This window comes from Piliocolobus tephrosceles, chromosome 11 (assembly GCF_002776525.5).
Source record: "Piliocolobus tephrosceles isolate RC106 chromosome 11, ASM277652v3, whole genome shotgun sequence".
NCBI classification, from domain to species: Eukaryota; Metazoa; Chordata; class Mammalia; order Primates; family Cercopithecidae; genus Piliocolobus; species Piliocolobus tephrosceles.
This window is the reverse complement of record NC_045444.1, coordinates 15,598,123-15,621,906: the sequence shown is the minus strand read 5'-3', so window position 1 is coordinate 15,621,906 and position 23,784 is coordinate 15,598,123. Positions and strand designations below refer to the sequence as shown.

Genomic DNA, 23,784 nt, shown 5'->3' with positions numbered 1-23,784 from the left:
AAATGTCTAATTACATTACATTGCAAAAAGTAGCCTTTTTTGCTATTGATAAAGAAAACCATTAATGGTATTACTGTAAATATGAGGAAGGCTACAAAAAAAGAAATACAGTTTCATTTTTTCAAAATGTTTTTCATGCAGTGAAGTACTTGCCGTGTTGAACCCAATTCTGTACTGGAGAATGTCCTGGGTATAAGACGCTCTTGAATGACAAGACAAGGCTTTTCAATTCAAAGACTAGAAGTAATCACATAACCCTCTTATGACTGGGATACTGTCATGGGCCACTTACCAATGCTGTCTTTCCAGAAAACCATTCAAGATACTTAAAAAACCATAAGACTTACCTGATAAACATACATAAAATGAAAAGACATCAACTGCTATTTGACATTGCTATTGGTAATGTCTGTCCTATGTGAAAGCACTTTTAAAAAGAGAGTACCTATGTGCAAGAGATAAGTGTCTAGAGATTCCAAATGAATCAACAGTATCAGGTAACAATATAATTCTCTACTCAGAAGCTGACTCAAGATTAGGTGCAATTTCAGTTAATGTAACAGGAAAAAAAGACAATGGATTTTATTTTGTTAATTGTATCCACTCACAAATTGACCTAGGGTCACCAGATGTGTAGATACCGTGAGATTTTTGTTGTTTATAGTCTTTAATTGAAGTGATGATAAAGGAAATAGATCTATTTTAAAACAAAACCAAATAGTTTTTTCTGTCTAGATTAAGAAGTGGCCCCAGGTGTGGGATTCACATTTTGAGTGGCTATTTGGGTAACCTCAGTGATCCAGGGTTGGTCTATGATTCCAGCTGCATGGTTGTTCTTCTCAACAATCCAGTAATCCATCCTTGGTGGTCTCTACCACATTTGGGGCAGTTTATCTCTGCACAGAGCCAAGCTGCTTGCTCATGGGGTAAACAGATCAGAATGGCTCCTGCTGTCTCTGGACACGTTCCGTGCATGAGGCTGAACATGTTGCCACAGGCGTTGCTCATCACAGTCATCTTGGCCAGCACAGGAGCCATTGTGAATTACAAAAAAACCATTCCTCTGCTGCTTGGTCGGGTTCTGTGCATGGCCCCAAATCCTAATGCCCATGATGTCTGTGGCTGCATGGGCTCTGAATGTGTGCATGATGAAGCTTTCCTGTTGAACTTTTCACCATGTTCATTATTGCTGCTTGGTACGTCAACTCTACATCTTCATGGGTGACCACTAGTTTAATTTTATTTCATTTTTCAAGAATATCCAGCCACTGCTATTTGACACAAGTGTCAGTGGTGCACAGCCACTGCTACTTGTGGCCCCAGGGGTTTTGTGAACTCTGGTACATCCCTTCCCTGGCACTGTATTGTCTGTCATGATAAATTGATTGGCCTGTTGTTGTAGTGACTCCTCCCAAAACAATCCAGGAGGTTAGCACTCTTTGGCCACTCGTTACAGGCGTTCCTGCTTCCTCAGCTTCATCTTTAAAACCCTGTATAATCAGGGGCATCACTGTATCCCTTTCCCTGTCAGTCGTTCCATCATTGATGAAAGAAAACATATATTCAGATTGATTTTTAGTTCAGAAAATGTTTCTTTTATTGTATCTTTGGACATTTTTTTCTTTTATTGTTCTGTTTCCTTTGACTTCAATAACGCCTATTATATGTATACTGGATCTCATGTTCTGCATATATTGTTCTTCTTAAACTTATGAATTCTGTTTCCAATTTCATGTTTCTCATTTTGTTTGTTCAAAGCCTGTCTCAAATGTCCCTTGGCTGTTTTCAGCAGGTTCAATTCTACTTCTTACTGACTATAAATTGTTTTCATTTCCGTGATTTTTTATTATGCCTTCCATTTATTTACTGATATCTGCCGGCTTGGTATTCATTTCCTTACTACATCTTATATTTCTTTTTTTGATTTGTTTATCTTTCCTTTATATTCTGATTTCAATGAGGTCATACTTTCTCTAATTTATAGAATATCATAAAAAGTCTTTTAAATGTTCCCCTGCTTCCTGGTATGACCTTGAAGAGCAGTCTTTACATGCCTTCTGTTTGTTATATTATTTTCCTTCTTTTTACTTGCTGTCTATACTGAACCCTAATGGATTATAAATTATATTTGTGGTGCTCATTTTGGAGCTAGCTGTTGGAGCAGATATGATACAGGCTAGAGAAATGAACCAGCAGAAAGGCAGTTTCATCCAGGCTTGTTGTTTCTAAGGGCCTCACCAACTCTGCCCCAGGGTATGTGTGCTCTGTGCTCTCAGAGGAGGTTAGCAGCCCCTTGAGGAGGCAGGAATCTCTGTGTCAAATTGTTTAGTCCTGTATGTCGCAAGTCTCTCTCTCCCTCTTTCCTTCCTCTTTCTCACTCTCTCTCCCTTCAGTATTTTATGTGTTTATTTTCCTTCAGCTGATCATTAGAGGTAGCTGCAAGGCAGAAAACCTACCCAGGCCACCCCAGAATCTGGCCCCTTGAGTAGGTAGATGCCTACAGATTTCCTCATTTGTTCCTCTTCCCTAAACCTTACAGGGGTGCGAATTCAGTGCTGGGTCAATAGCTCCCTCAAACCCTTGACCTTGCTCTCCTAAATAAGGGAATCGTACTTTGGACACTTCAAGTCCTTGCTACATAACGTCAAAGGTTTTCTGTCACACGAGAACATAAAGGTACATGTTATCATGTTTTATCCTTGTGTCTTCCATAAACGATGTAAGTTTAACATATGGATTGTAGATATTTTCTAACTTTAATGAAGACGGAACTCTTTCTCTCATTGTGGTGTTTTCACTTGGTGGTATATGTGTCTTTATTTCACCATTTCTAACCATATGTCTTTCTAAATTTTAAAATATGTTTTTCTAAGTCAAGTGGGATAGCACGTGCCTGTAGTCCCAGATAACTTGGCAGGCTGAGGCAGGCGGGTCACTGGAGCCCAGGAGTTCAAGTCCGGAAACATAGTGAGATCCCTGTCTTAATGAACAACAGAAAAGAGAAGATATATAAGTTTTCCTAAAATTTAGGAGTAAAATACTCTATACAAGAAACTTGGAAAAAAAATTAAAATATAGAGCTAAATAAGTAAATATGTGAATAAACAAATAAATAACATGACCCATTACCTACCAGTATACCTAGATATATCAGTGTTTATCAGCTAACTTTTATTTCTTCAGTGAATGTCCACGGCCTTCTAAAGTCATAAAAGCCCTGTAGACAGGAAACCTATTCAATTTTCTTTACTCAAATATCTAATTGTTCACCTGATGACAATAAAAACACAAAATACAGCCAATTTCAAAAGTGATTAATTGATAAACCAAGAAATATTGATTAAGACTACTAGTTGGCGATATAATAATTATTAATAAAAACAAATAAAAAAGATAAAAGTGGTTGCCTCATGTGAGGAAGTGGGGAAGACGTAATGTGAGATTGCTTTTCAACTTAAGCTTTTCTTTATTATTTAATATTTTCTAACCATGTAAATGGGTTACTTTGAGATAAAAATCATTCATTAAAAATAAGAAATCAAAATAAATTACATTACTGAAAATATGAGTTTTTCTGCCAAATTTTTACATTTTGTTAAGTGATTCTCTTATCACAGTCTTTAATTTTCAACCATTATGAAATAGGAATTAAGGAATAATCCTTAGATCTCTGTTTTGGCTATGTATTTAAACATCACATTTCTTGACTACTGACACACGGTGCCTTATTTCTCTAATGCTTTCTGATTCTTTGAGTTCTACATGACATGCCTTATGTCTTATGTCTTTGGTTATATGAGCAAAAATAAACACATTTGTCATGGGATCATGTATATTTCATTGTCTCTTTCTTATAGAGTCTGTTAGGGGAACACAGAAAGCATCCTCATGCCCCCCTGGTGTTCCTGTTTCTGGATTTGTAACTCAGCTTTCAGAATATTCCTACTACTTCTCTCAGCAGTCATAGGAAGCAAGCCCTTGTCCTGCTCCTTGTCACCCGGGAGTCCTTGGAAGACTCCTGACTTAGGTGGGGGAAAAAAATGAGGCAAGTGACACACTTTCCAGGTCCAGATGTCAGACGAGCTTTTGAATCTCCTTGGACCAAATTTTTCTCATCCACACATCCAGGGTGTCAGACTGAGTAACTGGGAAGGTTTATTTGGACTCTAAAATGTTCAGATTCCACAAAAGGGTGGGATAATATCATTGTGTCACATACTCCTTACCATCTAAGCAGTGATGTCAGACGAGTCAAGGCCTCTATCTCATACCTCTGGTTGCCAAATACCTATAGGAGTTCACACAGATGTGCCCCTATGGAGCACTTGAAATGAGGGGGGCAAGCGGACCTGGGTTTCACTGAAGAGGGAAAATGCAGAAGCAAATGATTTGGCTACTATCACATTTTGAAATATAAAGATGTGAGAGTACGTGGGTGTTGCTGGAGTTGGAAAAATAGATCAGTGTTAGCTCACAAATCCAGTCTCTTTAAATACCTGGAGAGACTCCAAGCTTCCTGCAAAAAAACAAAACAAAACAAAACCACTTTCTTAACCTCCCCTTCATTTCACGAGCATCATAATTAGAGCAAGGTATGCATAATAAGGAGCTCTGTAAGGTCAGATCAATCAGAAAAGCAGGAGAAATGTAATCCCCTAGTCCCTGCAAATACTGTGGCGGGAGGCTGAGGCCATCTTTCCACAGGTTTAGAGAATTCATTTATTCTTTTCATCAGAATTTTAAGTTCAAAGGATTCCAAAAGCAAAATAAAACAAAAGAAGAAAAGAAAAACCCTTGGGATTTGCATTACATTTGTTTTGTATGCTTTATTGATTTCATTTTGTTCTTTCACAAACCATTTGAGGCAGGCACAAGAAGAATCACTTCCCCCATTTCACAGCTGGGGTGGCTGAGGCACAGAAAGAGCGCATGACTTGTTCAATATCACATAGTGATTTTTCAAAGGCAGGACTTAAACCTGAGGTTTCTGACTCCTTGGCAATTTCTCCTGCCTGCTCACTTTGTTGCTTCTCAAGGTCTTTCACACAGGTGGCTCAGGAGGTCATATATACCAAGTGCACTGTGTGGGGCCTAGCAGAGAATAGATGCTCAAGTAATGGTAGCTACTCCCTTAGTTTTAGCCACTCTGTTTTAGGCCCTACATTCTATAGTGCAGGACCTTGTTTGGTAAAGTTTTTCTTAATGATCCCTGCCATGAAGAATGAAAAATTAGACTTACCAAGCGCTGTATTTGGAAAATATGTGGGTTATGAAGTCTGCAAAATTTGCACCCAGGGGTAGCACAACTAACTCATTCTCACTTTGCAAGCCTTTTGCTCTTTCTTCCTATTTCAGTAAAACTTCTGTCAAATATATTCAAACAAAATATGACTACTGGCATTAACATTAGTGAAATGTGTTAAGATTTGTCTTTCTAAGTAAATGAGAGAGCTCTAGTCATGATTTGGCATTGCTGGAATTTGCAGATAGTTGAAAATCAGCTTCCAGTCATGGATGCTCTCTATGCAGGGCATATGTTTGTTTTATTTTCTCTTTTTTTCCTCAGTTATTTTATGTTGGCTTTGAGGCTCAGGAGTCATAACACTATTGCATGATTAATTTTGTGCCTCTATTATGATTGAGTTTTTGTGAAATTAACTGTGCTGTTTCCTTCCTAGTAATGTCCTCTGATGAATATTTTATTTCTCTCAGTGGCTGTGTGGTGTGCCTTGCTTGATATTTTGAGGTACTTTTGCAAATAACAAGAGCCTCTGCCCCTCAGAGTACTGTGCCTTTGTAGGCAATCCAGAAGTCAGCCAAGAAAGCTCTTCCCTTTAAGAGCACAGAACATGTCCAATTTTTGTCCCCACAGGAAAGGACCAAGACTTCCCTGACCTCCCGAAAGCCATCAATTAGAAATCACAATAGCATCGGCACAGAAAAGGGGACATAATTGCATCTCGCCATCATGGAGATGTGTTACCAGGCCAATCGAGTCCCATGTTTATCTGAGACTGCAGAGAATTGCATGGGTTTCCTATTTATTCTCCCCTGAGCACAGAGGTGGCTCTTGAATATTCGATATAGACTCTCTCCTGGCAGCTCCAAGCCTTGTGCAGCTGCCCGTTTTTCTAAGGAGGGCATAAGTTCAGGGACAAGAAGAAAAAACATGCTGAAGGAGTGACAGGTGCAGGTGCAAGGCAAGAGAAAGGGAAAAAATGGAGCAGCTACTGATTGCTAGACAATGTGCTTGGTGCTTTAAAAAATTACCTCTTTAATTGTCACAATCACCTGGTAATGGGGTTATGATCCCCAGTCTACATATAAGACCTCTGGGGCTCGGAGAGGTTAAGTAACTTGTCTAAGGAGCCTGGTGTCCAGCATTCAAATATTTATTAAGTCAATCATGAATGAATAAATGTTATACAGCCAATGCAAGGAGTGAATGAAGAGAGCCCCTTTTAACTCCATTTGACGGAATAAATATTCTCTGTGGCAGTGGGAAGACCTAGCAGACTGGGCATGGGAGCTTATGGAGCAAAGTTGTTCGCATGAATTGCTGGCAAGATAAGGACAGTGGTGTGCCTCCGCTTTCCTGGTGTGCACTCTGTAGTCTGTAGTCTTTGTACGAAGTCCCAAGTGATGGCTCTGGCCACTCCATGTCCCACTGCATCCTTGATTTGCCAGAGTCATCAAGAGGTCCCCAGCATTAGCTGAGCTAGTGGATGTGATGTAGTTGTACATAATCCTGTGTATGGCCACCAAAAACTGGAAACAACCATCAAGGTCCTAAAAATTTTCTGCCTTTTGGGGCATTTGGAAGTAAGGTAAAGAATGAAGTACTTTGGGCTTAGACAACAAACATGGTTTTCACATGTAAGTGACGTGGGGTGTGCACTGCAATCCCGCTCATAAACTCATTGCTTTTTTCAGGCCCTGTTTCTACTAAATCTTGTGATTTTCCAGATTGTGCTGAGAGCAAATTTTACACACCCTTTGAAATAATTTTGTTTCTGCATTCAAAACTTCTGTTATTATGATGGTCTGGAGGGCAAGCTGCAGAAAATGCTTTCTTCCCCATGAATTAAATGCTTTTAGGCAAGAGGAAAGGGTGTGAGATTGTCGTGCCTGCTTGAAAGCAGGGAAGTATCTTCAGCATCCATATCAAAGCCTTCGGTGCTCATGGTGACATTAATAATAAATGATGAATTTCTTGCAGGCTTTCAATTCAGCAACATTGCTTTTCCTGTGGTTAGGTCAGTTCCAGTGTGTTTGGCTCTAGTATTTCAGAAGTCTCCTGTCAAACAAATGCAAAAAGAATTAGCAGTGTGCAATAGTTTTGCTTTGCTCACCATAAAATGCCTTTTAGCTTAAAAAGAAATAGAGGTACAGTTTTTCAAGTGAATCTTGGTTATAAAAGCTTCTCTGAGGATTACTAATCTAAGTAACTGCTAGAGTGGTCTTGAGTCCTCTTTTCTGATATTCATGGGCCAATTAGATGGAACTAGGAGACAGAAATTGGGCTAGTTACCCAAGGTGAGACTAGAAACAGGGTTGGTGGGCTTCATCTGTGCCATAGCAAGGGGCAGTTGGAAAACAAAAGAAAACAAAATTTCCACTAATTTCTCTCCATCCCCACCGGTCCTGCCAAACCACCACTCTTAACTCTCAAATGACCATGCAAAAATCTAACTACTCTTTCTGCTTACCCTTTCTGCTCCAATTTAGAAAGCCATAGTGAACTTTTGAAACAAATGCTAACTTAATCAATTGACTCCCTGGTTGAAATCTTCCAATGACTTTCCATTGCACTTGGCATAAAATCCAAAATCCTACTATGGCTCCTAAGGGGCCCAGTAGTATCCCTGCTCTCATGTCTGTGGCTGTCCTGCTCCATTACTTACTGTTGTCTAGCCATGGTGGACTTCCAGAAAACCCTGGGACTCAACAAGTTCTTCCCGCTGCTGCAGGCTCTGCACGTGCTAGCTCACACCTCTGCCTTCACGGTCTTCCTCTGTCTCTGTCTCACCTCTACTTTCCCTTCAGGTCTCAGTTTAAAGCTGCATCCCCAGAAAGTCTCCCCTGATTAAAATAAAAATATACATTCATACTTAGAACTTAAGATGAGGACTGTTGCTAGTGTATATTTTACTTGTGATGATTTTTTTAAAGCCTGGCTTCCCACTGGTTTATAAACTCAGTTAGGCAAGAATCAAGGCTGTTTTATATACCACTATATCCTTAGCACCTACCAGAGTGCCTGACACTTAAGAGGTGTTATAAATATTTATTGAATGAATAAAAAAGTGGCATCTTGTGCCATCTGTCAATTTTACTTACCTTTATTTTTAAAGCCACTGTTTGGGATATCCAATTTCAGCCCTCAGATAAGCGGGCACAGCCTTGCTGGGTGTTCATACTGCTCGGTGGGTTTGCCGGCTGCTGCCTCACTGCTGAGCATCTATTTCATGTCCTTTCCCAGGTTCAGCCCCTTGCAACCTGACCTCAGACCTGTTGTTCTAAATTTGATCTCTGATTGCCCTGTCTAGTAGTCTGAGCCTGTGCTCAAAGCCTGCTTTAATGAAACCTTTCAAAAATCCTCAATTTTAAAAATCTGTAGTGTCCTGATAGGTCTGTCTGTAGAACAGCTGTAACTCTTTGTATACAGCTCCACGAGAGTCAGCCCAAGCCTCCTTCAACTTCCTGTCTTGGCCTATATAATGTTGAAGACTAAATGGAAATATTTATAAAATAATCAACATTGAAAATATAATGTTTGTTGCAATTGACAAGAAGTCAGGCCTCTGGAATTTCCTAAAGCCATAGAACTTAAGAACGTAAAATGACATACTTTGGGAGTAAAAGTATAAATAGAAGTCTGATGGATATACCAACTGTGCCTTCATCTAACATTCCCCTTTCTGCTACTGTCGTGTGAAGTCAAGAGTAATCCCATTTTTTATAGAGATAACAGTCCAAATTCCATGAAGACTTCTCATATATTTTATTATACCATGTTTTATTTTATTTTGATGAGAACACAACATGAGATCTATCCTCAACAAATATATAAGTTGAGTTGACTATAGGTACAATGTTGTACAGCAGATGTCTAGAGGTCATTCATGTAGTTTGAGACTTTTTATCCATTGATTAGTGACTCTCCATTTTCTTCTCTTCCTAGGCCTTTGTCACCAATATTCCACTCTTAGATTCTATTAATTTGACCATTTTAGACACTTCATGCAAGTGAAATCATACACAATTGGTATTCTTGTGACTGGTTTATTTTACTTAGCGTAATATTCTCAAGGTTCATCCATGTTGTTGCATATAGCAGAATTTCCTTCCTTTTCTAAGGCTGCACAGTGTTCCATTGTATGTATATACAGTATTTTCTTTGTCCATTCATTCATCAGTGTTTTCACATCTTGCCTATTGTAGATTGTGTTACAATGAGTATGGGAGTGTCAATGTCTCTTTGAGATTCCGATTGCAATTATTCTGTAGAAATACCCAGAGGTAGGATTTGTGAAAACTTAAAACATCTTACCCTTGACTCTCCAGACTTCTCACTTGATGCTGACTCTCTAGAAGAGTGCAACTGCATTTATTCCCGAAGTGTCTTACAAAATCTGTAGCATGTTTAATATGCATACCCATCAAATATACTGATTTTGTGGCAAAGAATTCATCAAAATCCCAGTGCATCTAAGGAAAGGGACAATGATGCAGAACATCCAAGAATACTATTCAATATATTCTCCTTTAAAATAAAAACAAAACAATCCTCAACCTCTCACTAATAAATGCTATGTGCCTGATAGAAAAAGACTCTCAGGGCTGGGTGCAGTGACTCACGCCTGTAATCTCAGCACTTTGGGAGGCTGAGGCAGGCGAATCACTTGAGGTCAGAAGTTTGAGACTAACCTGGCCAACATGGTTGAAACCCCATCTCTACTAAAAATATAAAAATTAGCCCGTCATGGTGGCGTATACCTGTAGTCCCAGCTACTCGAGAGGCTGGGGTGGGAGAATCACTTGAACCTGGGAGGCGGAGGTTGTAGTGAGCCGAGATTGAGCCATTGAATTTGAGCCTGGGCTACAGAATGAGACTCTGTCTCAAAAAAAAAAAAAAAAAAAAAAAAAAAAAAAAGACTCTGGCTCACCTGATGGCATTTTTTTTTCATCACTGTAAACAAAATATCAGTGAAAGGTTGAGTCTGTCTATGCCTTCCCTCTCAGCAATTTACAAAATAAACATTTACTGATTTGATTATTAGAGTTTAAACTATTGAACTGAAGACATATGCTCTTTGAACAGATACTGAAGAGAAGAGACTGATCAGAAATTCTCATGAGGCCAAAACTTGATACACTGATAATTATAGCTTCTCTTATCTGTCAGAGTCTTTGGAAGAAAATATGGCTCTAGATTTTCTGAAGATGCATCCGGCATACCCCAGCCAGCAGACTTTGGGCAATCGTTTCCTTGGGTGTTCTTCCAGTTTATTAAAAAGTAAATCATTTTTGAGTTTTGCTTTGTAAACTGAACTTTGCCAAACAAGGGTATTGAAGTGATGCATAACTGAACACTTAAGTCTCTGTTCATTTTTGGGATTCAATAACTATTATTTTGAAAACAAACCAACGTAATCAATGTTAGCCCTACCCAAAATGAGATTACGCTAAAATAAAATTCTTCTTTTTCTAAATATACCTGAAAAAAGTCAGTGCAGAGAATTATTAGAAAAATATTAGTGTAGAGACTGAGTTTTTTTTCCACTGGAGTCAAGCTCTGAATGCATTGAGAATCTCAGGAAAGTGTAAGATGTAGTCTGGGTGGTGATTTCCTTCGGGGCTGAGGGTCATCCTAAAAAGCAGGCTTGGTTGGAAAGATTAATTACAGACAGTGTGATTGTAAGCTTTGCTCCTCACCCTCGCTGGTTACAAAAAAACAAAACAAAGCAAAAAAACACTCAATGTTAACACATTTCCAAACTCTCTTGGCATTTCACCCTAAAATCTCATTGCTTTGGGGAAGTCATTTCTTGGTAGTCATTCTGGTTGAAATGGCCTCCCTCAAAAAATCACACACAGAATATGTAGGGATTGGTGAAACCAAGGTATAGAAACTGGAACAGGAGAAAGGGAGACAAAATTAGAGCTGTATCAGCCCTATTTGGGCTAAGAGAGTAGGAAGGAGCAAAGGACTATGCCAGTGAGTCAAAGGCCCCTGAGGGGTGGGCTGGAAGATGAGAGTGCACCATCCACAAGTCTTGCCTCTTTCCTGGCTTCATTTAAACCAAGAACATCTATCTGGGTGGGGCAAAAAATTAATGACACCTTTGGTCCCCTAAATATGCTCTAGACAACTGACTATGTCGGAAGAAGACGCAAAGAAGAGAGAGGTTATCTAAATGAAGGGTAACTGAATTTTTTGTTTGGTATAGAGCTTTATACACAATTTTACCAAACATTTAATGTGAAATTCAGTTTGCAAAATAGCAGTTTCCATGGAGGCCAAAGAGTTCATTGAAGCCAAGGTAGACATTTTCTGTTCACATGTGTATAACTTTCAAAGCACTGTGAGAGGCACAGAAAGAAGAGGGAGACAGTTAGACAGTGCGAGTACATGCCTACCTGTAGCTTTCTCTGAACCAGACAGTGTGGACAATTTGGAAAGAAAATGCAGAGCCAGGAGTTAAGACAAAAAGTGAAGTTTTATGAGTTTCCTTCTTTGTCTTGCTCTTCTTCCTTTTACTTCTGTGACAATCCTGTTCTATATTTTGAGAGAGGATGTAGATCTCCCAGCTCTGAACTTGTCACAGCCGCCATTTCCCACTGCCAACCACCTATGGATTTCCTATAAGCAGAGTCCATTCATTGTGAAAATTAGATAATTGAAACAATCTATCTGCTTCAGGCTGCTGGCTTCAGGGGTGACACTCACCCGTTGCCATGACAAATAATTTTCAGAGTGAGATTTTAGCCACCATAACTCACTGAACAATATGTTGTTGCCCTGTTCTGTTTATCAGGAAGAGGATCCTTTTTTTACAAAATGAAATTAATTAATTAATTTATTTTTAGTGGCTCCTGGAGATGATAAAACAAGCTCCTAGCAATTCATCTTCCAGCCAGCCTCCTCCCTTTTGCACTGTGATCCTCTCCCTTGCTCCAAAAGAAGACATGATAGAAGAGTGCGAGGCTGTCCATGGTGCTTGTCTGGGTTCATTCAGTCATGCCTTCCAGGTGGCAGGATATTGATTATGGTACGGATCCTGAAGGGATTAAATCAGAGCAGGTGAGAAATCCATACCTCCAGTTGGCGCACAAATTTGCGTGTGGCACCCTCGTCCAGGGGTTAATTACATCTCTGTATCTTTCTAATCAGAAAGAAAAGTCTTCAAAGGAGAGGGGCACAGGCTTGGAATGATCTTCCTCTGAATTTCATAGGATTAAAAGCAGTCAGCAAAGCCAGCTCTGTGAAGCTGAGACCTCAGCTGCTGTTGATCTTTACCTAGTCTCTATGTCTGGAAGGTGTGTGGCCCATCAGATGCACTCAAAAAATCCTTGCTGAACAAATAAATGAACCCTTGAGTGAAATGGCTGTCTCACTTCACTGCAGACACATTGAATTCTAGTGTCCTCCTCTTTTTCCTTTTCATCAAAATCTGCTTTTACAATTCTGTTTCCGTTTCTGCATAAGTGCTTGAAAGCTTAAAGAAGCATTTCCCAAAGCATGAGCACAAGCACTTGCAACCTGCTCCATGGAAAGAAGGTTGTATGTTCACATGAGTTTGGGAAAGTGTGCATACTAGATTCTATTCTTGGTGATTGAAAATACTTACAGAAATACTAAAGGCTCTTCCTCTTGCAGATAAAAAAATCTGGCTGGCACGGAGGAACTCAAAATTTCCTAAACTTTATTAATTCGCTTCACTTTATTTTATTCAATAAGCATTAATGAAACATCTATAATATGTCAGGAAATGGTCTAGGTACAGAGAGTGAACAGTCAGATAAGTCTCTGCCCTGTGGAATTTACTTTCTAGTGGGACAGACAGTGAGTGCACAGTAAATAAATAAAAATCTGATGTATCAGATCATGATTAGTACTATGGAGAAACATAAAGAAGGAAGGATAGGAAGGCTTTCATGGGGAATCGCCCTTTAAGAAAATTTTTGAGACAGGGTCTCACCCTGTCACGAGGTTGAAGTGCAGTGGTGCAGTCATGGCTCACTGCAACCTCTAATTCCTGGGCTCAAGCAACCCTCACACTTCAGCCTCCCAAATAGCTGGGACTGTGGATGAGTGCCACCACGCCCAGCAGGAGTTGCCATTTTAAGTTGAGTGGTTAGTGGTTACTCTAAGGTGATGTTTGAGCATAGACATGAAGGAGGTGAGTGAAGGATCCCCTGGGGGAAAAGACATTCAGGTGAGGGAAGCAGCAAGAGCAAAGGCTCTGAGGAAGGGACATTTCTGGAGCATATGAGGAAACCAAGATGGTCAGCACAGCTGGTAGATCCAGGATGGGAAGAAATAAAGGAGAAAGGTCAGCGACGTGACAGTGGAGGGGCTAGGTTGCATAAATTGTATTTAACTACAAAAGTGCTTTCCTTTTTCTTCAAGGACAATCTCTTAAAATGCTGACCGAGAAGTGCTGCCCTTGCTGTGAATCCTCTTTGTCCTCCTGCCCAGTAAATCACACAATTAAAAAGAAAAGAAAGAAAAAATACATAAGCAAAAACCTGTTTCCTCATCTGTAAAAGGGGAAATATAATATTATCTTCCTTTCAAAGTTATTTGAAGGATGAAATAAAATAAATTTTATATGATGACAGATATGTGGTTACAGCTCAATAAATGTTAGATCTCTGCATCCTCTCTCCTTCTCACTTCGTCTCCCACAAACCTCATTGTCAAGCTGCTGTCATCTATAAGCACCAAGTACAGAATCAGAAAAGTCATACCAGGCCGCGCGATGGCTCATGCCTGTAATCTCAGCACTTTGGGAGGCCGAGGGGGGCGGATCAGGAGGTCAGGAGTATTGGATCACAAGGTCAGGAGTTTCACCAATGTGGTGAAACCCTGTCTCTACTAAAAATACAAAAATATTAGCCGGGCGTGGTGGTGGGCGCCTCTAATCCCAGCTACTCAGGAGGCTGAGGCAGGAGAATCACTTGAACCCGGGAGGCAGAGGTTGCAGTGAGCCGAGACAGAGCCACTGCACTTCAGCCTGGCAACAGAGTGAGATTCCATCTCAAAAAACAGAGCAGAGCAACCACTGAAGGTGGACAGAAACAAACCAAAACTGTAGTGCACAATATGCAGCAGATTTCACTAATTAAAGATGAGGAGAAAGAAAAAATTCCAATGCCAAAAGAATGAAGAAAAGAATAGACGAACTAGCAGGGATCAGGACTGTGGGCTGTGCACGCGGCACGGTGTTTCAGGACAAGGTACGGGGGAGCCGCAGGGCGCAGAGAGTGAAGATGGCGCCTGGCATTTCCAGAGAGACTTCTTGGAATGGTGAAGGTCAGAGGTGACTGAGGGATTCATGGGAAGATGATTAGGCATTTTTGACATCTCATATTCAAGAGTATTAAATGCCCTGGCTGGAAATGTGGGTATATATAGCTTCTGACAGCAAAATATTGGCAAACTCAGGTAAAATTAGAGTTTCTGTTTCCTCATATCATAATGAATAAATTATAAGACTCTGTCAATCTGATAGTTATGAAAATGTACCTCATTGATATTTTACTCTATATCTCCCCAATTAATGTCATTGAGCATCTTTTCATGTTTGTTGGAAACTGGTGTTTAATTCATTGACATTATTGAGGTTACTTATATGCCTCCTCTTATTTCTTTCATGTAGTGCTTCCATTTTATTTCACTCTTGCCCTATTGATAATTATTTTTATTGTTGCTAGTCTTTTGGTATTACAAGCAATATTTCAATGAATAATCTCCCATCCATGTCATCATGTACATGTTTGGGTATATTTGTTAGATAAATCCCTAGAAGCAAATAACTGGAGCCAAAGTGTGTGTATTTATAATAATTTTTAGGAAATACATTTTATTTTATTCTATAGTAGGCAATAGAAGAATGTATTGTATATTTTTTAAAGTATCAAAGGGTTAAATTGTGAAAATTAAGTCTTCAGTCAACCTCTTCTCACCTAGCCACCAGGAAATATTGCTACCAGCTTGTTAAGAAATCCCTCAGAAATATTTCATACATATATAAGCAACTGTGTACATTGGAGAATTTCTTTCATCTAAGTGGATTTGTGTTTTCTTCTGCATTGTAGTTTATAGAAAGGCTATATAGCTCTTGCCAGGACACTAAATAAAGCAGAGATGCTAGGCTTTGATGTGAATGTTTCTGATAGGAACATAACTCCTTGTTATCTTGTCATTTAGTATTAGCCATTCACTGTCATCATGATGCATGTCACCAATAAAGTGATTGTTTCTTTAATTTCAGTATGCTTAACACTTCACTCTGGAGGGAAAGCTGGCCGTCAATATGAGGCCGTCACCACACATTTTTCAACTTGCTTCTGTCTGGATTGGTTGCTTTCTCTATTTGGTACACAAAAGTTTTTCTGGGATCCTTTGTTGCCACCATTTTGGGAATTTTCTTTGCTTCTTACATTCCTTCCTCATTTTCATGAAAACTTCCAGTAGTTTTTCAGAGAAAGGTGTGTATGGGAGATAAACAACTTGAGATCTTCTTAGATACAACACATTTTAAATTTATTTTTATTCTTGATTGATAGTTTAGCTGGGTATTAAATTCTACCCTGGTGATTGTTTTTCTTCAGACTTTTGAAAGCATTAATACAGCTTCCAAGGTCACTTTTGAGAACTCAGAAGACAGTTGTCTTAGTTTCCTTTTATCTTGATGTGTTTAAAATCTTCTAATGTCTCCAATAAGCTAAATTGTCACAATATTATGCCTTGGTTTATTACTCATTTTCCTGGGTTTTTTGAGACTTTTCTCTTCTTTTTCTCTTGAGACGGAGTCTCACTCTATTGCCAAGGCTGGAGTGCAGTGGCTTGATCTCAGCTCACTGCAACTTCTGCTTCCCACTTCCTGGGTTCAAGTGATTCTCATGCCTCATCCTCTGGTGTAGCTAGGATTACAGGTGGACACCACCACACTCAGCCAATTTTTTCTGTTTACAGTAGAGACATGTTGTCACGTCGTGTTGGTCAGGCTGGTCTCAAATTTCTGGCCTCAAGTGATCTGCCCACCTCAGCCTCCCAAAGTGCTGGGATTACAGGCATGAGCCACTGCACCAGACCTTGTGAGACTTTTCAATACGAAAACTGTCTTTTAATTTTGGGAATTTTTTTGAACTAGTTTATTCATGATTTCTTCTATCCATTTCCTTCATTTTCTCTTGCAGGAATGGTTATAACTTAAATTTGTTTTTCTGGATTGAATCTGCAGTTTTCTCATCTCTTCATTCTTAGTTTTATGTTTGTACTCTATTTTCTGGAAATTTCTTCAAGTTTCTTTTTCTCTATAAAGTTTTGATTTCTGCCACCATACTTTTGATTTCTAAGAGTTGCTCTAATTTGTGTTCTGAATTTTCTTTTTTAGAACATCTTGTTCTTGCTTCATTTGCTTCAGAATTAACCATTACCCTCTCTTTTATCCTCTTTATAGAAAAAATGATCTCCAGATTTCTACTTGGTTTGTGAGGGTCCATGATTGAATGATATGGAGTTGGAGATGATATTTAGAGACATGATTACTTTTTGACTTGATTCTTCCTCATTTTAAGTGCCCCCCTTCACTGCTAACTTCATAAATAGGTGGTGCTATCAGTTCCTGCAAGTTTTGAGGATTATCTGGTATAAATTAGGTTGAATTTTTTACATTATTCACTGTAGACTCAGAACTTCGCTTTCATTAATTTTCCTTCCAGGTTCCAAAATATTTTTGCTTTTGCTGCTTTTTCTGTTCTCATTCTCTTTGTGGTTATACATCTTTTTATCCTTTTGTTTTAAATTTAGAGATGTTTTAAGAAGGTGTTATGACTGAATGTTTGTGTTACCTAAATTCATATGTTGAAGTTATAACCTCCAATGTGATGGTATTTGGAGGTGGGAACCTTGGGAGGTAGTTAGGTTTAGACAAGGTCATTAGGATGAGGTCTCAATGATAGAATTATAATATCCTTATAAAAAGAGAAAGAAAAACCAGGCATCATTGTCTTCATGTGAGTATGCAGTGCAAAGACTCCTATCTGTAAGCCAGGAAGGGGCCCTCACTAGCAATTAAATTTCTAGCACCTTGATCTTGGACTTCCCAGCCTCATAGTCTACCCAGGACTGTGATAAATGAATGGCTGTTGTTGAAGCTACCCAGTCTATGGAATTTTGTTATAGCAGCCTGAGCTGACTAATACAAAGGATGTAAAATTAGATTTGTATTTTTAATCCACCATCTTAACCTGGAACCTCCTTGACATGTTGGTTTTTTGGGGAAGAGCAGGAATTGAGGAAAGTCCAGAGCATAAGATACTGCTGAAAGGAGAACACTAAAATATGGTTAGGGTAGGTGCACCTGGGGAGTCTAGGAGAAGCATGAATACCCTGTTATCTTTCAGGAATGAGAAAGAGCAACGGGACTCATTGAGGGTAAGTATCACCTGCTTCAGCCTTTGATTTCTTAGCATTTTGGAGCTAAGGTATGGCTTTACAACAGGCAGAAAAGTGAGGGAGACAGGATGTTTTCTGCTGTGAAGGTGCATCAAAGACAACTCCATTGCCAGTTTTAAGAGGTAGTGGCTAAATTTAAAATGGGACGTATTCTGTGTAGGCATGTGCTGGTAATGAATGGCTCAGCATGTAATTGCACACTTCCTTGTGGCATATTTTTAAGTACTATATTTGCAGATGACCTTTTACAGAGGTAAATGGCATATAAGGAGCTGTAAGTGCCACATTTAATAATGCTTCAGGGACATTATGAAGAAAGTTAACAGTTATTATTCAGTGATCGCCTGCCATTATTAACTTACAGGCAGGTTACTGAGCAGTGACCAATGCTCAGCAACAGATGTCTCCTCCAGCTTTAAGAACTGATCACAACTAGCCAAGGTATATGCAAGATGTTAAGGGAAAAAGGTAGAAAAAATCAGGTAGGAAAAGAAAAATGTCTGGACTAGGAAAACCTAAATTACTCGCCTTAAAAACATATATTGATAGATGTTTCACTTTTACAAGGATGCAACAATCTTTGAACTGGCCTGAGGTGTAGGGAATCTTAGGTCTGTACCTGAGTTGGTTCCTTTCCAGTTTTCTCCATTGCACACACTGAGGGTCGTTTTTCTGGAGATTTCCTATGTAGCTCATCTCACATACAGTAACTAAATTAAAACATCACTGGCGTTCTTACTAGTGAAAAACCTTGAAGTGACTCTTTTCTTTTTTCTTTTACTACCTAGAGAATGAAGTGAAAATTCTTTGATCTCATCATCAAGACTCCATAGTATGAATTTTGCAAGGTGATACCCCCGACTCCCCATTCCTTACGTGTAGGGGTTTCTGTTTAGGGCAGATTGCTGTCCTTTTTGTCTTTTAATGTAGTATGGTCATTCCCAATTTCCTACTTTTGTTGTAATATTCTGACCTTCCTTCTGAATTCTTCTACCCCAGGCATCAACAAACTTCTGCAAAGGGTCAGATACTAAGCATTTTCAGCTTTGTGGGCCACATGGTCTCTGTTGCAACTACTTGATTCCATTTGCTATTGTTGAATGAAAGCAGCATAGATACCATGCAAACAAAGGGGTGGGGCTGGATTCGATTTTTGGTTGTTATAGTTTACTGACCTCTGCTTTTGCCTCCTGAATCCTGCTGTTCTTGAAAATCCCAAACTCCATGAACTCCATGAGACCATCCTAACACATCCTCTCGTCAGGTCCCTGAATGTGCCAAGACTTCCACATCATTGCCTTCAGAGTTGCTGCCCAGTCTCAGCCTGGCTAGTGTGCTTCCCTGGCTTTTTTTTAAAGGGTTTTCTTTTTCTCTGTTTCCTGGTCTTATGTCAGAAGCTGAACCAGGACTGGAACTGAGGGTTCCTTTTTTTGTTTCTCTCTTGTCTTTCCTATAGTATTTTCTTTACCCTCTCATGATGTTTAAATATATCACACTAGATCAAATTAAAGGCAGTTTAAGAGCTCAGGTCACTACTGTCCCAAGTCCATTATTATTAGTTCTCAGTTCAGCATTCTTTCCTCACTTACATCAGACCCAGAAAGACACAGAAATAGAATCTCCTCGGAGTTGCCAAGGATTGGTGCAGAGATCAAGTCAGAGATGGAGGTGTGGAAAAATTTAGGTATAGATCTCTCTCTTCCTTTCATCTTCTTTCAATTAAACACCACCAACAACAAAACAAATACGAAGTACACAAGAAAATCCTCGCTAATCTATTTTTCAAAGAATGCTTTTCTTCTATGCTTTCTCCTGCCACCTGAGAGATAAAATGATTGAATTAATGAATCAGTATAGACCAATAGTAATCATGGATGTGTTTAGTCAGACCTGGGTTCTTTGCAATTCTGGGTTTCTAATAAAATATTCAGGCTTATTTTCCCAGTCTGAGTTCTCATATTTTTATGTGACATCTTGAGTATTTGGACTCATGTAGTAACAAATGTTATATCTGCTGGGTGATGTGTTCAGTGTGAGTCGTCATGGCCTGGAAAACCTTACGGTTCCATTTTTCCTTTTAGCAAGCTTTCCAGATATTCTGAGAACTTACAGAAAATAAATTTCAATGGAGACATCCACACCCACAAAGTTTAAAAACATGAAGCATAAACATATGAGAGTCAACATGATTTATTCTTCATTTTAGCTATTAGATAAAATGTGAATATGAAATTAGCAAATTAAATTAGATTGATACCTCATCTGGTTAGTAACATAATATTAATAGTTCAGTTAAGACCGTTAATAATTTTTATACCCCATATGACTAGTTCTTGTTTATAAGATGGCCTCTAAGGAAAGGAAATGCAGAGCCATCCATTACTAGCAGGCAGAAAGTGTGTGACTTTTTAAGCACCCAGTGGTGTCCATGGGTCACATTAACACCCGATTAGGAGTCCATGTCATCATTAAAGTCGCAGAGACAGGGTGTGCTCTACAAGAAAGACAGCTGTTATTGTAATCGTTAGAACAAGGCATAAGAATCCCTCATCTGACATCCTCCTGGGTGTTTTCCATCACAACTCCTACCTGCTGCCTCCCTTCTTATTGTATCATTACTTAGAAAAATGATGGTAGTGTGACTTAAGGTGAAGCCTTTTGAATTTTCATTAAAAGAAAAAAATCATTATAAAAGAAAAAACATGTTATATATTCAGTGATACCTCTCCCACTTTTTCTTACTTGAAAATGACATGAATAATTTGGGAAAAATAAACTCATTGTGTCATACTGGGATTTCAATATTAAATTATATTATTTTGAAATCATATGAAACTGCCATTTAGACAGTCAAAAAGAGTTGAAAATTAGCAATTTCATATGGTTCAACTTAATAAGAGCTGTTACTCATTGATCATTGTGTCAGAAAAATCTATGAAAAATATCCTTATTTTCTTATTAATCTTCATAATCATCACAAGTAGTGATAGTAAATCTCCATCAGTTCCCATCCTCCTACCTTTGCCAAAGTCACCTCACATGGACCTTCTTATGCAAATGAAGTTTCAAGATCAGTCCTCCATCCCATTCCCCGCCCTTCACTTCCTACCCTATCCCTCTCTTACAGTTGCCTCTCCTAAGCTGTCTTTTATGGAAACATTTGTGATGGTACTGCCTAAGACACAGGCATTGTTATCACACACGCTTAACAGATTGGGAAATGGAGGCTTAGGGAATCAGGAAGGAAGAGAATTGGAGCAGAAATGAGGCGGGATTTGAACCCAGGTCATCTTGGCTTAAAATTCTGAGCTTCTTCAACAGTTGCCATAGTACCTCTATGCTTGATGACTCAATCACCTGATATAAAGCACGTGAAGGTGACCTAACACATTTGGGCCAAATTGCTAGAATTAACCTTATTCATATAGTCATATCAGATCAATAGAAATATTACTTTGTCCTTGTCCTCATGTAATGTCAAAGATCAATGAAACCTCAGAAATGACCTGATGGTTCAGTGTCCGTAGGGGAATTTCCTGCAAGTGAAATATTCCAGACCCCTTCTCCAAAGATTCTGAATCTAGGTCGGGGATGAGTCCACGTCAGGTGAGACCAGTGAGAAACTTCAGGAAAATCTTGGATAAACGTTAACCTAGTCCAATTGCCTTATTTTATTTTTATTTTTTAAATGTTTTTCATTTAATTTTTTTTCTCCAGGTCAGATGGGTAATGAGCCAGTTCAAGGGTGGCACATCTCACACAAGTGCGTGAACACCCACTCATCTATGCTCATGAACTACAAAAGGATCGATTGCCTTATTTTATAGATGAAGAAAGTCACTTGAGATGTGAAGCTACTTAATTTACTGCCCTGTTGGTACCATTGGTACTAGGACTAAATTTGGGTCTCTAAACTCATAATCAAGTGGACTGATTCCTAAACTTTAGCCACAGGCCCCAGAAATGCAGGTGTAGTAAGCATTATTAAAGGTTAAATAAATAACATGAGTCACACATGCGGTATTTATCAACAAGCACAGCAATGACCTTTTGATTGAAAGTGGATCTGTTATTAGGCCTCCACTTGCCAGCTAGCCTAGCTCAGCTGGGGGCACCAGAAGTCAGTTCAGGCCTAAAAGTAATCAAACTGAAGACTGGATGAAACTTATAATGAAATCTTCAAATAGAACCTTCCCCAGAAGTCACCATTTCCAGACTAGTCTGAGTTGGAAATACCAGCTTCAGGTTTTTAGAGTAAACATGTAAACCATGTCCTCTGTAGAAATGGACCTAAAACAAACCCGATCTTTGGATATCCTAAGGAATGCTATGTGTTTGGACAAGGTCGTGGATTTATCCAATCAAATGCTTACTTGAGTGGTTTTACAGCAGTTCCTTGTATGTGGTGAAAAGGCAGACTGAACAAGAATCTCCACATCAGAAATATGGGGAGGGGTCAGGAGAGTATAATAAATTCCCTCCCAATACACACTAGTACCATGTGGATGGCAGCTATGAGCTCCTTGCATTTAGGGAAATGGTCACTTGGTGTGTGATACAGTACCTGCATCTCCATGCAAGACTGTAGACATGGGGAGCCTTTACTTCCATCTGGGAGCATGCTGTGTTGCCTCTGTCAATAACTATCTCTGTAAATTTTAAAATTTTGGTTCAGATATAACTTTTGCATCCTTTATCTGTGGCTGTTCATGTCTTTCCATTAATCATGTCCCATGGCCCTGTTCTGATAACAGTGCACCCACAGTCCTCAGTTCATGTAAGCACATACAATGAATAGTAATGAAGATGGCGGTTTGGACATGCCACTTCTATTTCTGCAAGCCTCCATAAATCCAAGGCAAGGTTCTAAGGTGCCTGCTGGTGCCCCAAAGAATTCTCTTCTGAACCCAGTTCTTCAGCCTCCATATCTTTTTAGTGTTTGTTTCATCATCCTCTGCCCTCTTGATGTTGTTAGTCTATTTAACAGACATCTATTATTTAGGCATCTAAGCCTCCATTCCATCTGGAAAGCTGTCTATACTTTCGTGAAGACCTGGATGATCCCTGTCCACTGCCCACAGTCAAGGGTGAAGGGCGGCTCAGCAGGCACGTCCCTGCTCTTACCTGCCGCCTCCGTTCCCTGCTTGTTGCTTAATTGTGCTTAGTGCCCATTGAGGTAGGGCTCCAGCATGCCCTGATGTCTGCAATTCTCTCTCAACCAACACTTCAGCACAGCACAAAGAGTGTTTTGGTTTTTTTGTTTGTTTTTGAGATGGAGTTTTGCTCGTGATGCCTAGGCTGGAGTACAATGGCACAATCTCAGCTTACTGCAACCTCTGCCTCCCAGGTTCAAGTGATTCTCCTGCCTTAGCCTCCTGAGTAGCTGGGATTACAGGTGCCTGCCACCATGCCCAGCTAATTTTTTGTATTTTTAGCAGAAACGAGTTTTCACCATGTTGGCCAGGCTGGTCTCGAGTTCTTGATCTCAGGTGGATCCACCCTCTTCGGCCTCCCAAAGTGCTGGGATTGTAGGTGTGAGCCACCGCACCCAGCCAGCATGAGGTGTTTTGAGGTATATTGACAACCAGAAATAACTAATACGGGTGCTCACAGAATCAACTGTAACATGATTTTATCTAAAAATCTGCCCTTTTCAATTCCAACATTTGATTTTCGGGCAAGTCAGTTATTTCTTAGGAAATTAAAAACTAAATTCTCATAGGATTTCAGAAATGACTCTGATTTCAAAGTGCAAACTGCCTGAAAGCCTGAACTAACCACTTAACATGAATTACATCCCAAAACTCTAATTCAGAAATATTATGTTATCTACTTTGTAAAAATCTTTCTGTGGTGTGGTACTTAGCACTTGGGTCACTTCTGACCACTAACATGGAGGAATGAAACATTTTTATGTGATTATCTTCTTTTCCTCATCCTTGCTCTTAAATACTGTGTTTCTCTTTGATGCCCTATGTTTATTTTAGAGCATTTTTCAAGTCTTTTAATGTTTCCTAATCTTGCCCCTGCCCTCCTTATGTTACTATCTAAAACAAAACAAAACAAAAAAGCCCACCTAATTCATATTAAAA

The 23,784-nt window shown here is 39.3% G+C and overlaps 2 pseudogenes; both read right to left on the bottom strand.

Annotated features, from left to right (window-relative positions):
- Window positions 1-736: 736 nt before the first annotated feature.
- On the bottom strand, window positions 737-1,559 carry LOC111528992 (annotated as a pseudogene).
- Window positions 1,560-21,408: 19,849 nt separating this feature from the next.
- Window positions 21,409-21,500, bottom strand: LOC111529006 (annotated as a pseudogene).
- Between the last annotated feature and the right edge of the window lie 2,284 nt (window positions 21,501-23,784).